Source organism: Giraffa tippelskirchi, chromosome 7 (genome assembly GCF_054371585.1).
Source record: "Giraffa tippelskirchi isolate mGirTip1 chromosome 7, T2T-mGirTip1v1.2.pri, whole genome shotgun sequence".
Classification (NCBI taxonomy): domain Eukaryota; kingdom Metazoa; phylum Chordata; class Mammalia; order Artiodactyla; family Giraffidae; genus Giraffa; species Giraffa tippelskirchi.
In genome coordinates, this window is record NC_137281.1 from 99,864,462 (window position 1) to 99,881,521 (window position 17,060).

Below are 17,060 nucleotides of genomic sequence, written 5' to 3' on the forward strand. Positions count from 1 at the left end.
TGTTAAAGAATCTGCCTACCAATTCAGGAGGTGCAGTTTGATCTCCGGTCCAGGAAGATCCCCTGGAGAAGGAAATGGCAACCCACTCCAGTATCCTTGCCTGGAAAAACCCCGTGGACAGAGGAGCTTGGTGGGCTACAGTCCATAGGGTTGCAAAGAGTAAGACAACCTACCACTGTTAACCTTACTGGTATGCTTCTAGTCTTTTTTTTTTTTTTAAGTGGCAAGTTTTGTGTTTTAGTAAATGAAATATTTCAGCTACCTTTAGACATGAGTAAATAATTGGCTTTACATAAGGTGAATCTAGGCAGATTACTCTCAGTGCAGTTCTTCAGTAGCTTCTCATAATAAATGGAATGAAGTTGAGACGAGTTCAGATTCTTTAGCCTAGCAGATACAGCCCTTTACCTTATGGCTTTGGGCTTCCCTGGTGGCTCAGTTGGTAAAGAATCCGACTGAGCCACCTGCAATGTGGGAGACCTGGGTTAGATCCCTGGGTTGGGAGGATCCCCTGGAGAAGGGCATGGCAACCCACTGCAGTATTCTTGCCTGAAGAATCCTCATGGACAGAGGAGCCTGGCAGACTGCAGTCCATGGGGTTGTAAAGAGTGCCACATGACTGAGTGACTGAGCACACGCACCTTGCAGCCTACTCATTTACTGTCTGTCTCTCTCAGATACATCTTTGTTAAATCCATACTACAGGTACTACTTTCAGGCCTCTAGACCAGGGGTTGGCAGACTTTTTCTGTAAAAGGCCAAATAATAAACATTTTAAGTTTTTGGGGCCTTTTATGTCAGTAACTACTGACTTGTGCTGTGGTAGCATGAAGGCAGCTATTGACAATATATAAATGAATGATCATGGCTCTGTTCCAGGGAAACTTTAATTATGGACATTAAAGTTTTTCATGTTGTTAAAATTTGATTAAATTTATTTCAACCATTGAAGAATGTAAAAACCATTCTTAGTCTGTGGGCTATATAAAAAGAGATGGCAGAACATGGCCTATGGGGTTGTAGTTTTCTGATTGCTGTTATAGACTACCATGCTTACTGTACTTCTACCTGTATTCAGTATTCCTTCCCCCCATTTTCTTTCCTAGGATGACTGTCTTGTTCAGAACTCATCTTAGAAGTCAGAGTCTCAGGGAAGTTAGAGTTCTGCTGTTCAGACCTCTATCATTGTATTTATTTGACTATATTAAAAAATTATAATAAAATATAAAATACACTGTTTTAACCAGTGGTATAAGTATCCAGTTCTTTGGCAGTAAGTATGTTCATGTTGTGCAGTCATCATCACCATCCATCTCCAGGGTTTTCATTTCTCCAGGCTGAAACTCTGTACCTATAAAATACTATTTAATTTACCATTTTCCTCTCACCCTAGTCTCCAGCACACCATTCTGTCTCCATGAATTTGACTACTGCAGATACCCCACATATGTGAAATCATACAAAATATTAGGTTGGTACAAAAGTAATTGAGGTTTTGGACTGTGAATTTTAAATCATTATAACTAGGTTCAAACACATCTTTATTAATCAAAATAGGAACCATTACAATCAACACATTTTTGCCAATGGGAAATAAGTTCATTTATTCCTGTAGTATAAAAATCCATGCTTTGGGATTTGATGATCTGTTCTCTTGGAAAACATTTTCTGCCTCCTGCTGAATGTAGGAGCATTTTCCCTGCAAAAGGTTGTTTAGATGCTTGAAGAAGTGTAGTTGATTGGCGAGAGGGCAGGTGAATATGGCAGATGAGGCAAAACTTGGTAGCCCAATTCGTTCAACTTTTGAAGCATTGGTCGTGTGATGTGTGGTCGCACATTGTCATGGAGGAGTATTGGGCCCGTTCTGTTGACCAGTGCTGGCTGCAGGTATTGCATTTTTCGGTGCATCTCATCGATTTGCTGAGCATACTACTCAGATTTGAAGGTTTTGCTGGGATTCAGAAAGCTGTAGTGGATCAGACCAGCTGCAGACCACCAAACAGTGACCATGAGCTTGTTTTGGTGCAAGTTTGGCTTTGGGAAGTGCTTTGGAGCTCCTTCTCAGTCCAGCCACTGAGCTGGTCGTCGCCTGATGTATAAAATCCACTTTTCACTCATCGCATGTCACAATCTGATCAAGAAATGATTTGTTGTTGTTAGGTGGAATGAAAGGTGACATGTCAAAACAATGAATTTTTTGATTTGTGGTCAGCTCATGAGGCACCTGCTTATTGAACTTTTTCACCATTCCAGTTTGTTTCAAATGCTGAATGACTGTAGAATGGTCAACGTTGAGTTCTTCAGCAACTTCTTATGTAGTTGTAAGAGGATCAGCTTGGATGATTGCTCTCACTTGGTCATTGTCAACTTCCCATTGCCTGGCCACTATGCTTCTCATCTTCAGGGCTCTCATCACTTGCAAAACTTCATGAACCACCACTGCATCGTACGTTTGTTAGCAGTTCCTGGGCCAAATGCATCGTTGATGTGAATTGTCTCCACTGCTTTATGACTGATTTTGAACTCAAATAAAAAATTGCTCGAATTTGCTTTTTGTCTAACATTTTTATAGTCTAAAATAAATATAAATACTAAATAATGTCATTAGCATAAAAAAAAGTGAGAAATGTGCATTAAAGTGATGTATAACATAACCACATTTAAGAATGTATTCCATTATCAAATGGGAAAGTTCAGCAATGCAAAAAACCACAGTTACTTTTGTACCAACCTAATATTTGTCTTTTTGAAACTGGCTAATTTCACTTAGGGCTTCCCAGGTGGCTCAGTGGTTAAGAATCACCTACCAATGCAGGGGATGCAGTTTTGATCCCTGGGTTGGGAAGATCCCTTGGAGAAGGAAATAGCAACCTATTCCAGTATTCTTGCCTGGGATATCCCATGGACAGAGGAGCCTGGTGGGCTATAGTCCATGGGGTCACAAAAGAGTTGGACATGACTTAGGGACTAAACAGCAACAATTTCACTTAGCCTGATGCTTCATAGTTTATCTATGTTGTACCATGTGTTAGGATTGGCTGAATAATATTCTATAATATGTTGTCATTTAGTCACTAAGTCATGTCTATTATATGTATATATCATGTGTTTTTTGTGTATCCACCCATCTGTTGATGGATATTTGGGTTGTTTCTACCTTTTGGCTATTGTGAATAATGTTGCTATGAACGTGGGTGTATAAACATCTCTTTGAGTCTGTGCTATCAATTCTTTTGAGTATATATCTAAAAGTATTGATAGAATTGCTGGATCACATGGTAATTCTGTGTTTAATTTTTTGAGGAACTGCAGTAGCTTTATCATTAAGACTTGGGTTTTTGTAAAGTAAACCTTTTGGCAAATAATCTTAGAGTATAGAAAAGTTGTAAAGATTATAACAGAGATTTTCTATACTCCTCACCCAGTTTCTCCTAATGTTAACATCTTACTTTATGAGGGTACCTTTGTCAAAACTGAGAAACCAACACTGATATATTACTATTAGGTAAATTCCAGGTTTTATTTGGACTTTATTATAGTTTTCCCACTAATGTGCTTGTTCTGTTCCTGGATACACTTGAGGATATTACATTGTATTTATTCTGTATGTTATTTTATTTATTTTTAGTCTATTTTTGTTGTTGTTTCTCTAGTGCTTAGTACAGAGGGTGGTATGTAATAAGAGCACAGTGTTTCTTGTATGAATTATCTCCTTTTAATTTTTCTCTCCTTTTTGGGGGCATGTTCATTAACTGTCCTTCAGGTTTGCTTAACTGATATTTATCCTTGTATCTTTACGTTCCTCTCTGTTTGTGGATAACTTTGATAAAAATAAAATTACAATTAAAGATATTTGGTAAAGAATGACAACAAAAAACTCCGATCAAACTCAGATTCTCCTTAACAAAAGCCACAAAAGTTGATCACTTTTTGCTAAATACATCTGATAACAAGGGAGCTTACCACTTTGTGAGGAAGCTTGTGTCATTGTTGAGTGGTTTTAGAGGTCAAAAGGTTATTCCTTATGCTGATTAGAAAACCTTTTGTAGAAACTTCCATTGCAGAACTCTCTAGAGTATATGGAATACTCTATTCTTGCTTTCATGACAACCTTCAAGTGATGTCTTTAAATTGTCTTCATAATCCATCCCTACATCTTAAATCTTCTAGGCAATGATTATGAAAATCATCTTTGATTTTGAGACTGATTATCATCAAATCCTTCCAAATCATGGTTCACTGGCTCCTGACTGTTCTGTGGATGTTGATTTGTTGATTCTGCTGCAGTTGTCTGTGCTGCCCAAACCTCTACTGCCTGGTGACCTTAATTGGCCACTGATGTTCTTGTGTGATCTTCTCAAGAGCTGACCTCAGTGGTGCCTTTGGGATTATCAGTGTTGACTTTATAACTGCCCTTATTGGCCCATTCTCTTCTCTTGATACCACTAAAGTTCCCATTACGTTTCCTAAAGGTTAGCCTCATACTTTTAATTTCTTACAGCAGACTTACAAGGAATTTGAGAGAAGTTTCTCTGCGCTTGGTAGTGTACTCTCCCCTAGTGCCACAGGCTTCCCTCCTTGCCAGTAGTCAACTGGAGTTTTTTGATAGAGCTCATGTACCTCTACTCTACTGTCTCTCACCACATTAAGAATTCTCTTTTTTAGCTGAGGTTTTGCCTGGAGTGATTGGGTATGGCCTACTTCCTTATTATTTAAGCATGTTAGTTCTAATGTTTTGGGATCCTACTGTCAGCTTTAAAGTCCTCCTGCAGAGAATTCCCTGATGCTTCAGTGGTTAGGACTCAGCACTTTCATACTAGCTTGGCACAGCTTTTAAAAAAAAAAAACCCTCCTGCAAACTTAACAGGTTATTGCCTACCTTGCCCAAATTCCTCTGAAGAGGGAATTCACTCCCAACCTAGTCCTTTGTTGCATTTACAGCAAAGGCTGGACATAACATGTGTTGGAAGAATGGAGGAATATTAAGTAAACTGGAGTGTTAAAAGTGAAAAATACATATTAAAGTCTTTGCAGCAACTTGCAAAGTATGTTTTGAAAAATAATGTTAAATGAAGAGTAGAACCAAAAGTGCAAAGATCCTGCTTTAAAGGAGGATCTTTAAAAAAAAAACCCAAACCCTATACACATAAATATAGAAATTCAGAGTAATACAAAGTCATGGTCAGTAGTAAGACTGTAGGTATCAGAAATTATAGTATTTATTGATTTTTCTGTGTTTTCCATTAGAATGCAAGCTCTAAGCAGTCAAGAGTCTACACTGGTCTGTCCTAGAACAGTGCCTGGCCTGTAGTAGTTTTCAATAAATCATGTTGATTGTTTAATGAATTATAGTTTGAAATTTCTTTTTGATGGTTTTATTGTTTGCTGCTGCTGCTAAGTCGCTTCAGTCGTGTTCGACTGACTCTGTGCGACCCCATAGACGGCAGCCCACCAGGCTCTGCCGTCCCTGGGATTCTCCAGGCAAGAATACTGGAGTGGGTTGCCATTCCTTTCTCCAGGGGCTCTTCCCAACCCAGGGATTGAACCTAGGTTTCCCACATCACGGGCAGATTCTTTACCATCTGAGCCACCAGGGAAGCCCTATAGTAATGCTTATTAAAGTTAAAACAAAAAAATTAAAAAGAGAATTCTCAACGATTTCAACCTTTTAAAAATACATTATAGTTTCTGAATATTCTTCCCACCCTTGTTGGCCTTCTTTGGTCCTCTTAAAAGTGGTGCCCCAAACAGGATATACTAGTACAGATTTTGACAAGCCAGCCCAGCGAATAGAGGAATATTTTCTTCTTAGGTTCTGGTAGAAAGTATACACAGAAGAACTGTATAAAAAGGATCTTATTGACCCAGATAACTGTGATGGTGTGATCACCCACATAGACCCAGACATCGTGGAGCGCAAAGGCAAGTGGGCCTTAGGAAGCATCACTACAAACAAAGCTAGTGGAGGTGATGGAATTCCAGCTGAACTTTTTGAAATCCTAAAACATGATGTTGTGAAAGTGCTGCACTCAATATGCCAGCATATTTGGAAAGTTCAGCAGTGGCCACAAGACTGGAAAAGGTCCTTTTTCATTCCAATCCCAAAGAAAGACAATGCCAAAGAATGTTCAAATTCTTTGTTCAAATGAGTGCACAACTGCACTCATCTCACACACTAGCAAAGTGATGTTCAAAATTCTCCAAGGTAGGCTTCAACAGTATGTGAACTGAGAATTTCCAGATGTTCAAGCTGGATTTAGAAAAGGCAGAGGAACCAAGAGATCCAATTGCCAACATCCAGTTGATCATAGAAAAAGCAAGAGAATTTCAGAAAAACATCTGCTTTATTGACTACACCAAAGCCTTTGACTGTGTGGATCACAACAAACTGGAAAATTCTTCAAGAGATGAGAATACGAGACCACCTTACCTGCCTCCTGAGAAGTCTGTATGCAGATCAGAAAGCAACAGTTAGAACTGGACACGGAACAACAGACTGGTTCCAAATAGGAAAAGGAGTCCATTAAGGCTATACATTGTCACTTTGCTTATTTAACTTATATGCAGAGTACATCATGCGAAATGCCAGGCTGGATGAAGGACAAGCTGGAATCAAGATTGCAGGGAAAAATATCAGAACTTCAGATATGTAGGTGACACCACCCTTATGGCAGAAAGTGAAGAGGAACTAAAGAGCCTCTTGATGAAAGGGAAAGAGAGGAGTGAAAAGCTGGCTTAAATCTCAACATTCAGAAAACTAAGATCATGGCATCTGGTCCCATCACTTCATGGCAAATAGGTGGGGAAACAATGGAAACAGTGACATTTTATTTTCCTGGGCTCCAAAATCTCTGCAGATGATGACTGCAGCCATGAAATTAAAAGATGCTTGCTCCTTGGAAGAAAAGCTATGACCAACCTAGACAGCATATTAAAAAGCAGAGACATTACTTTGCTGACAAAGGTCCGTCTAGTCTTTTAAATGTACCAAGCGATTAAACTATTAATATAAATATTTTTTCTCTCCAATATGTAATATTTTTATGTTTTTTAAATGTACAAAGCGATTAAACTATTAATATAAATATTTTTTCTCTCCAATATGTAATATTTTTATGTTTTTTAAATGTACAAAGCGATTAAACTATTAATATAAATATTTTTTCTCTCCAATATGTAATATTTTTATGTTTTTTTAAATGTACAAAGCGATTAAACTATTAATATAAATATTTTTTCTCTCCAATATGTAATATTTTTATGTTTTTTAAATGTACAAAGAGGTCCGTCTAGTCAAAGCTGTGGTTTTTCCAGTGGTCATGTATGGATGTGGGAGTTGGACCATAAAGCTGAGTGCCAAAGAATTGATGCTTTTGAATTGTGGTGTTGGAGAAGACTCTTGAGAGTCCCTTGGACTGCAAGGAGATCCAGCCAGTCCATCCTAAAAGAAATGAGTCCTGAATATTCATTGGAAGGACTGATGCTGAAGCTGAAGCTCCAATCCTTTGGCCACCTGATGTGAAGAACTGACACGTTGGAGAAGACCCTGATGCTGGGAAAGATTGAGGGCAGAAGGAGAAGGGGACGACAGAGGATGAGATGGCTGGATGGCATCACCCACTCAATGGACATGAGTTTGAGCAAGCTCCAGGAGTTGGTGATGGATAGGGAAGCCTAGCATGCTGCATGCAGTCCATGGGGTTGCAAAGAGTTGGACAGGACTGAGTGACTGAACTAAATGGTGGGAGTATGGTTTATTAAGTGAAAGTGAAAATCTCCCAGTCGTGTCTGACTCTTTGTGACCCCATGTACTATACAGTCCATAGACTTCTCCAGGCCAGGATACTGGAGTGGGTAGCCTTTCCCTTCTCCAGGAGATCTTCCCAACCCAGAGATCGAACCCAGGTCTCCTGCATTGCAGGCGGATTCTTTACCAGCTGAGCCACAAGGGAAGCATGGTTTATTAAGCTGTGTCTTAATATAGGTGCTAGGGCTTGCCCGTGGTGTTGTTAATGTATAAAACCCAGATGTTCTGCCTATTTTTCTTGAGCAGTGATTCCAGGAAGTTGCCAACTAAGTGGATGTTGTACACAAGCTCATAGCACCTTCTTCACCTGGAGCTTGATCATGGACTTCACTTCATTAACTTTGGCCACCATGTTCTCATTATGGGTCAGTAAGGAACGAAATTTGCCAGCCTTATTCAGGCCTGGGCCCAGAATTTGTGGGGTCTGCTGAAGACTGAATCATAAAGACATCATGTTTCTTGGCCAGCTTCTTGACCAGTTTCTTATTCTTGTTGAGTTTCTTTAGCACCGTAATGTCCACACGGGAGGATATCTGCAGCTTTGGCCTATTCACAGTGCTGTCCATCTGCTAGAACACATATAGAGACCATGGGGCAGGGAGTGGGCTTGAGCCTGACTGTGCCAGAGAAGCATTTGTCCTTCTGACGATCATAGTTCTTCAGGCTGACCTGAAGCTTCACCACTCCAAAAACTTCTGGTGCTTGCACTGGTTCCTGTCCAAGACTTCCCACACTAACTCCTAGATGGGATCTGGGGAGACTTTGCTGCTCTGGTTTCTTTGTGTTGAAATAACTGGACGAGAGCCACACCTCCATTTTTAGAGTTTTTTTTTTTTTTAGATGTGTCCCACTGTTGACTTACATTGAATTTACTTTGTGGGTATTTAAAACTTTAGTTTTGCTAACACATTGTAACAATTGCCAGGTCTTTCCCAATGAGTATTTACCTGCTGATAGAACTGACCAGCTTGCCTTTCATGTATTTTTTTTTTCCCTGTCTACCTGCACTGGAAGTGCTAAGTAGCAAAACATTCAAAAATTGGGCAGCCAGAGAGTAGAAGTAAAACCTCTGGAAAATCTACACATTTTCTAATTATCCTCCAAATAATTTAGTGATAATTACCCATTTACTAGATGTGTTCTTCAGAATTCCTGAAGTGGCAGGAGATTAAGTACTTAGATAAAAATCAGAAACTGACCTCTTGGCTTTGTCTTCAAATAGTATTAAAAACCTGGTTTTTCGAGGAAGGTGTGCCACTGCAGTCTTACCATTATTTTTCAAATGCTTATCAACTGCCAAGAGCCCTTCATTTTTCATGATCTTCATTGGCTCTTATATTCATGGACCAGGAATTGGCAAATTTTTTCTGTAAAGGTTCAAATAGTAAATATTTTAGACTTTGTGGGCCTGAGGGTCTCTGCCTTAACAACTCATCTATGCTGTTGTATCGTAAAACCAGCCATAGACAATTCATAAGTGAATGCATGTGATGGTATTCCAGTAAAACTATTTACAAAAGTAGGTATCAGGCCTAGTAGTGTGATGACCTCTATCATACACCCGCCACCTTCACCATCATTAAGAAGATAGAATGGTAGAACTCTATGGTGGAACTCATTTTCTTTTGAAAGGCCTTGAATCTTTGAAGGCCTTCTAACTTCCAATATTAGTATTTTGAAAAATCCTTTGCTTTTCTAATTTATTGATCCTTTATTTAAAAACTAATCATTTCCTTCCCCCGCCTTCCCACCCCTCCACCCCACCACGCCACCAGTCTTCTCCTGGTTCACTACTTTCTGTGTGCCTCTTAAAAGTTACTTAACTTTTTCCACATCAGTACAATGGAGATGATAATACCTACTTTAGGCTTGCTGTGAGAATTGATTAAATAAGAATGTAAAGTGCTGAAGACAATGCTTGGCATATAGTAGGCAGTTAGTAAGTATTTGTTCCTATTATTGTCAACATTATCATCATTTTACAAACTGAAATGCCCTTTTCAGTGTTTTTGACAACCCGTTACTACCTCCTGGTACAACCCTTATGGCAGAAAGACAAGAGGAACTAAAGAACCTCTTGATGAAAGTGAAAGAGGAGAGTGAAAAAGTTGGCTTAAAACTCAACATTCAAAAAACTAAGATCATGGCATCTGGTCCCATCACGTCATGGCAAATAAATGGGGAAACAATGGAAACAGTGACAGACTTTTTTATTTTCTTGGGCTCCAGAATCACTGCAGATGGTGACTGCAGCCATGAAATTAAAAGATGCTTGCTCCTTGGAAGAAAAGCTGTGACAAACCTAGATGTTACTTTGCCAACAAAGGTCCGTCTAGTCAAAGCTATGGTTTTTCCGGTGGTCATGTATGGATGTGAGAGTTGGACTGTAAAGAAAGCTGAGCGCTCAAGAATTGATGCTTTTGAACTGGGGTGTTGGAGAAGACTCTTGAAGAGTCCCTTGGACTGCAAGGATATCCAACCAGTCTATCCTAAAAGAAGTCAGTCCTGAATATTCATTGGAAGGACTGATGCTGAAGCTGAAGCTCCAGTACTTTGGCCACCTGATGTGAAGAACTGACACACTGGAGAAGACCCTGATGCTGGGAAAGATTGAAGGCAGGAGGAGAACGGGACGACAGAAGATAAGAAGGTTGGATAGCATTATTGACTTGATGGACATGAGTTTGAGCAAGCTCTGGAAATTGGTGATGGACAGGGAAGCCTGGCATGCTGCAGACCATGGGGTCGCAAAGAGTTGGACACAATTGAGCAACTGAACTGAACTACTATCTCCTGGAACTGTGGGGTACCTAAGGTGTGGAGTCTTGATTTCATAGAGAAAGCGTAGGATAGCTTGAGGTGATACTCAGGGCTTTAGGATTAAGGAGTGGGAATGGAATAGTCTGTACCCTTGAGCCTAATATAGAGGTTGAAGCCCATAAGAATTTCATCCCAAGCTGCATTCACTAAGTTTGGATGGAGAGGTCAGAGTCCATATGTACCTTTCTTCACCCAGGTGACTCCTTATCAGGATTATGCATGTTAGTGTCAATCAGATTGTTTTCCAAGCTGTTAACCGTATTTATATTTTCAAAATGAAAGCTTTTCAGCACTGTAGGTTACTTTTCAGTTCTTTTTAAAGTATTATAACTGCCTTTTTTATTTTAAATAGTTCTAGTTCTTGCAACCAGCATTTTATATCGCCAGTAAGAATTTAAAATAATTAGATCAATAGAGCTAACCAGTATTGATGCCGTTTTGAAATAGTAATAGATTTGATAACAGATTTTTCCAGATTGAAATGTTCATGCAGAAGCATACTTTATTTTCTCAAATTCTCCTTAATTTCATTTTTTGAGAATACTCTGCCTTCTGAGGGGCATGCTAGTAAAGATGTGGCTAGGAACAGACATTCTTGTGTCATCTTTATGGGAAATAGGGAATCATTGTAAAAGTCATCAATTATTATTTGTTTAAACATTTTTATTTTTGATGAGCCTAAAAATTGCATGAGATATACTTGCTTTTCCCCAGAAATTCAGCCTTAATTTAGCTGTTTATTTTACTAGTGTATGGTCCAACACGATAGGAATTCATTCTTACTCTGTGAAAAATAGCTTCCCCCTAAGCGTTACTTATATGCCAGATGTTGTGTTAGGTACCATTATCCAATTTAATCTCCTAAGTGGTTTCTTCCTCTTGACTTTGTTCTCTTACAGTATATTCTTAATATAGCAGCCAGAGGGATGGTGTTAAATCAGAGATGCTGTTAAAGTCAGGTCATGTCATGCTTAGAACTCTACAGTGGCTTCCTTTTTTTTGCAGAATAAAATCTTTACAGTGGCCTATAAGGTTCTATATGATCTGATCCCTCTTAGTTCTCTGACTTCATCTTTTACCACTTACCCCACTCTCTGCTCCATTTCCTTAGCTTCCTTGCTTTTCCTTTATCAGTGCTTCCCTGGTTGCTCAGATGGTAAAGAATCTGCCTGCAATGCAGGAAACCTGGGTTTGATTCCTGGGTTGGGAAGATCCCCTGGAGAAAGCAATGGCAACCCACTCCAGCATTTATGCCTGGAGAATTCCATGGACAGAGGAGCCTGGTGGGCTATAGTACATAGGGTTGAAAAGAGTTGGGCATGACTGAGCAACTAACACTTTCACACTTTGTAAGTCCAAGGTTTTCAGCTTAAATATCTACCATTCATTGAAATAGAAAAATCTGGAGGGACTTTGGTTTTTGAAGGCAAGATGGAGTCTGAGGTGAGGACAAGACATCCAGATGGTATTGTCCAGTAGGCAATGGGAGATGCATAACTGCATCCTATGAAAATGGTTAGGACTGGAGCTGTAATCCTTTTTTTTTTTTAACCTATGGGGTAACATACATACAGAAAAATGTACATATCATAAGTGCAGAACTGTTGAATTTTTACAAAATGAATGTACCCTTGATGTAGCACCTAAATAAAGAAAGAATTATTACCATCATTCTTGGAAGGCTCCTGGTGATGAACTATAATGTTTTAGTTGGCATTTGTTCTGTGTCTTCTTTGATTGTAAACACTTTGAGACAAGGACCGTACCTGTTTCACATATCAAGGTAGTCTAGTAAGGTGATTTTTGTTGATGATTGCTCAGAGGAGTCTTACTTTCATTAGTCATCCCAGGGTGAGGAAAGTGTTTTCTCTAGAACTGTATTCATAGGACTTTCTGTTGATTCCAGCCAGTCTTTGTTGTTTTCCATGTCTCTGAACTCCTACAGTATTAGATGTCTACACTTGATTTAATACTTCATCTATGTTATCTGTGGTTCTTTAGTTTTTACCATGTGTTCAGTTCATATCTCTGTTAGAAAGTAAGTTCCTTGAGGTTGGGAACCTTGTCATATACTCCTCCCTCCCTCCCTCCTTCCGTTCTTAAAATAGAACGGATTATATACATGATTATATACATGTGAGATGTGCCTGGCCAGGCCAGCCTGGCTCACATGGCTTGTACAATACATACATCTCTGGGGCCTGCTCTCTGTAACTGGGAAGTGCCCCTCCCCCCGCCCCCCAGGGGTTCAGTCCAGCTTCACGAGGTCCTTGGGCACCTTTTTCTCAGTGTGGTTGGCCTCCACCTCCTGCTGATACTCCTTGTGATTCTTCTAGGCTAGCTCAGGCTTCGCCTATTGGCTCTCCCAGTTGTCATCAATACCAAGAGTCTGGTCTTGGCTGGGCACCAGGCTCTTGATGTGCTGCTGCTGCTGCTGCTGCTGCTAAGTCGCTTCAGTCGTGTCCGACTGTGCGCCCCTATAGACAGCAGTCCACCAGACTCCGCCGTCCCTAGGATTCTCCAGGCAAGAATACTGGAGTGGGTTGCCATTTCCTTCTCCAGTGCATGAAAGGGAAAAGTGAAAGTGAAGTCGCTCAGTCGTGTCCGACTCTTAGCGACCCCATGGACTGTAGCCCACCAGGCTCCTCCGTCCAGGGATTTTTCCAGGCAAGAGTACTGGAGTGGGGTGCCATTGCCTTCTCCGCTTGATGTGCTGACAGGGCAGCAAAGGGATCACCTTTGTCTCTAAGCTCTGGTCCACCCCAGTTATACTCACTGGCCAGCTGTGCATCCTCAGGGGATAGCTCTGGGAGATGTGCTTCTGCCAACTTTGTTCCCATGAGCCCTCAGCTTCCCAACTGTTCCAGTCGGACTCTGGGGATTTGTGGCTGGATTGTTGGTCTGCCCAGCCCAGGTGTCTTGGCCCTTAGTACTATAGCAGTCTTGCTTGGTTGACACACATTTGACCTCCTACTCTAAGCCGCCCCAGGCTTCGTCCTCCCATCTTTCGACAGCACTACTGTCCTCTTCTGTATCCTTGCCCTCCTCTTTGTGTCTCCCAGTGGCCTGAGGTGGGTATGGCAGGGATGGGGTGGGGGCTGGGGCAGGATGTCCCTCAGGCAGAGGTCTCTGGGGGAGATTGGTCTTGGCTGAGCCATGGGTGTGCATAGATCAGCATAGAAGTGAGTGCTGCGACCCCTGTCATGGCCCAGCCTGCCCAGCTGGCTACATGAGAAGTCCACTTTGGCCAGGTGTGTGGGGTCCTCTGACACAGACTCCACTTTGGACAGGCAGCTTTGAATGGCCTTGAAGGCCTCGTCCTGCGTGGATTTCTCAGAATCCACAGTGAGGCTGCAGAGCACAGGCAGGAAGGATCTTGTGTGGGCTCAATTGTTCATCGAGTGAAAGTTATGGGTGGCAGTGAAGCCCAAAACACCTGTGACCTGAGATGGTGCAAATGGGTCCTTAGTGGCCACCTAGAGGTGGAGGTGAGGCCCCTGTGTCTTGTGCTGGTATTGAAGTAGGAGCTGATTTTGCCCAGGCAGATGGTGTTGCAGCTGATGGGGCCCTGTTTGTCTTTGGCTTGCAGCTGTGCAAAGAGCTTCATCAGCTCCTTAGTGAGGTTGTCCTTGTTCAGCTTTGGGGCCAGGAGCAGTGTGGACTTGACCATTTGCCCCCAGGGATCATGGAGGGTCTATTCCTACAAGGTTGCCATGTAGAAATATCATAACCAGGGAGAAGCAAATGCACTGTGTCTTATTTCAGGGACTGTTCTTTTTGTTGAAAGTGATTTTTAAAAAAATCTATTTTATTTTGTTGTGTGCAGGCTTTCTCTAGTTGGAACGAGCAGGGGCTACTCTTTGTTGCGGTGTGATTGCAGTGGCTTCACTGCCTCATTGGCTGCACCGCCACCATTGCCTTCTCATTGCAGTGGCTTCTCTTGTTGCAGAGCTCGGGCTCTAGGTGCACGGGCTTCAGTAGTTGCAGCTCATAGGCTTAGTTAGTCTGTGGCATGTGGAATCTTCCTGGGCCAGAGATCAAACCTGTGTCCCCTGCATTGGCAGGTGGATTCCCGTCCACTGTACCACCAGGGAAGTGCTTCACTAAAAGTGGCTTATCAAATATATGATTAAATGCAATTTAGCTTTTATGAGATTTTATTACATTCACTTTTTTTTGAAAATTCTTCATCAGAGAGTTCCCTGGTGGCCTAGCAGTTGGGAGTTCGCTGGTGGTCTAGTGGTTAGGAGTTCAGGCTTTCACTGCCACGGCCTGGGTTCAGTCACTGGTAGAGGGACTGAGATCCTGCAAGCTGTGTGGTGTGACCAAAAAAAGAATGTTTCAGACAGGGTTGCTGATAAAAATTTTAGTGCATAAAACCTTTTCTAAATTTCAGGTTGTTTCCCTAAAAGCAATACTTAAGATATATCTTTCTGAGGCAGAGGCTATGAACATTTAAAAGCTATTGATTATAAAAGCTACACATGGTCATTTTAGAACATATGAAGAATACAGAAATATTATATAGATGATAATTAAAGTCAGCTGTAATCTTGCAATGCTGTGATACCCAATGCTTTAACATTTTGGTGAATTCCTTTCTAGAGATATCTATCTACCTGTCTGTATATCTTATGCATTTAAAAAACCAATTGGAGTGGGTCGTGTGTCTTTTCCAAAGAGATTATACTGTTTTATAAATATTTCCATGGGCAAAGTATGCTAATTCTCTGCACACTTGGCAGGATTAGGGATGCATTCATTCATCATTCACTGAATAAATGAATGCTTGTTTAGAGTGAAACTCTCATGGGATCACATAGAGGACAGGACCGAGAGACTAACATTTTCATTTTCATTTGTCTCCATACCTAGAGTTAATCTCCTATCATTTTTTATCTTGAATTTAATTAGGTTTTTGACCCATTAGTCTTCTAGAATTATACCTTGTGACCATCTGTCTCCACATTGTTAGTCTAGTGGTCATTCCTCATTTCACATGATCTGTCAGCAGCTTTGCCACAGTTGATTACTTCCCTGTTCTTGAAACCATTTTACCATTTTTCCATTGGCTTCCAGGACATCACATTCTCCTAGTTGTCTTCGTATATCAGGGTCTCTCCTCCTTGGTGTTTCCTAGTTCTTCCTAATCTTCCTACCTCTTAGTGTTAGAATGCTCCAGGGCTCATATCTTGGTCATTCCCTTTTAAAAAAACATCTTTGTGGGAGTTCTGTGGTGGCTTTAGGATTCCAGGCTTTTATTGGCGTAGCCTGGAGTCAGTTAGGAAACTGAATACTATAAGCCGTGTGGCACAGCCAAAAATAAAAAACTGCAACTTTATTTCCTTGTGTCATTTAGTCTTTTGCACTGATGACTTCCAAATTTATACCTCTAGCTTTTGCCTTTTCTCTGAAATATACACTCATATTCAGTTGTCTACCCAATATCTCCAGTTAGATATCTAACAGGATTTCAAACTTGACCTGCCCCAAACTGACCCCTGATCTCCTACTGCCCCCAAGTCTCCACTCCCCTGTCTGCTCTCAGCCCCTCCCAGGAGTGAGCAGTTGTATGGTGGTCATGTTGTGCTTGTCTCGCCTTGGCTTCCTTAACTGCCTATGTGATTAGCTATCGAAATGGCTCAGAATCAGACAACAGTTAGGCCTTGTGTTTTGTCATACTCAGCAGAGATGAGTGGAGATACTTAGGGACTTTGGTGGACATTAAGTGATCATCTTCCTCCTCCCACATTACCCCTCTGACTTCATTTTCTATTATTGTTCCTCTATATCACTTCTCTTCAGTCCTAATGTCTCCTTGCTATCCCTTTATCCCCCACACTTCCCGGGAAAGCTTCCATCTGAGGACCTTCTCCTTTTGCCCTCAATCTTTCCCAGCATCAGGGTCTTTTCCAATGAATCGGCTCTTCGCATCAGGGAACAAAGTACTGAAGCTTCAGCTTCAGCATCAGTCCTTCTAATGAATATTCAGGGTTGGTTTCCTTTAGGATTGACCTGTTTGATCTCCTTACAGTCCAAGTTACTCTCAATAGTTTTCTCCAGCATCACAATTTGAAAGCATCAATTATTAGGTGCTCAGCCGCCTTTATGGTCCAACTCACATCTGTACATGACTACTGGAAAAACCATAGCTTTCTCTTATGGCTCAGTTGGTAAAGAATCCACCTGCAATGCAAGAGACCTAGGTTTGATCCCTGGGTTGGGAAGATCCCCTGGAGAAGGGAAAGTATTCTGGCCTAGAGAATTCCATGGACTATACAGTCCGTGGGGTCACAAAGAGTCAGATACGACTGAGTGACTTTCACTTTCACTTTGACTAGCCAGACTTTTATTGGCAAAGTGATATTTCTGCTTTTTAATACTCTGTCTAGGTTTGTCATAGCTTTCCTTCCAAGGAGCAGTTCAGTTCAGT

The 17,060-nt window shown here is 41.1% G+C and overlaps 1 protein-coding gene and 2 pseudogenes across 1 annotated transcript in view; 1 reads left to right on the top strand and 2 right to left on the bottom strand.

Annotated features, from left to right (window-relative positions):
- MGA (MAX dimerization protein MGA) overlaps window positions 1-17,060 on the top strand; it is a 140,986-nt gene that overhangs the window by 9,227 nt on the left and 114,699 nt on the right. The gene's annotated exons all lie outside the window — the stretch shown is intronic.
- LOC145512962 (large ribosomal subunit protein uL1 pseudogene) lies at window positions 7,988-8,460 on the bottom strand (annotated as a pseudogene).
- LOC145513836 (N-terminal kinase-like protein pseudogene) lies at window positions 12,876-14,297 on the bottom strand (annotated as a pseudogene).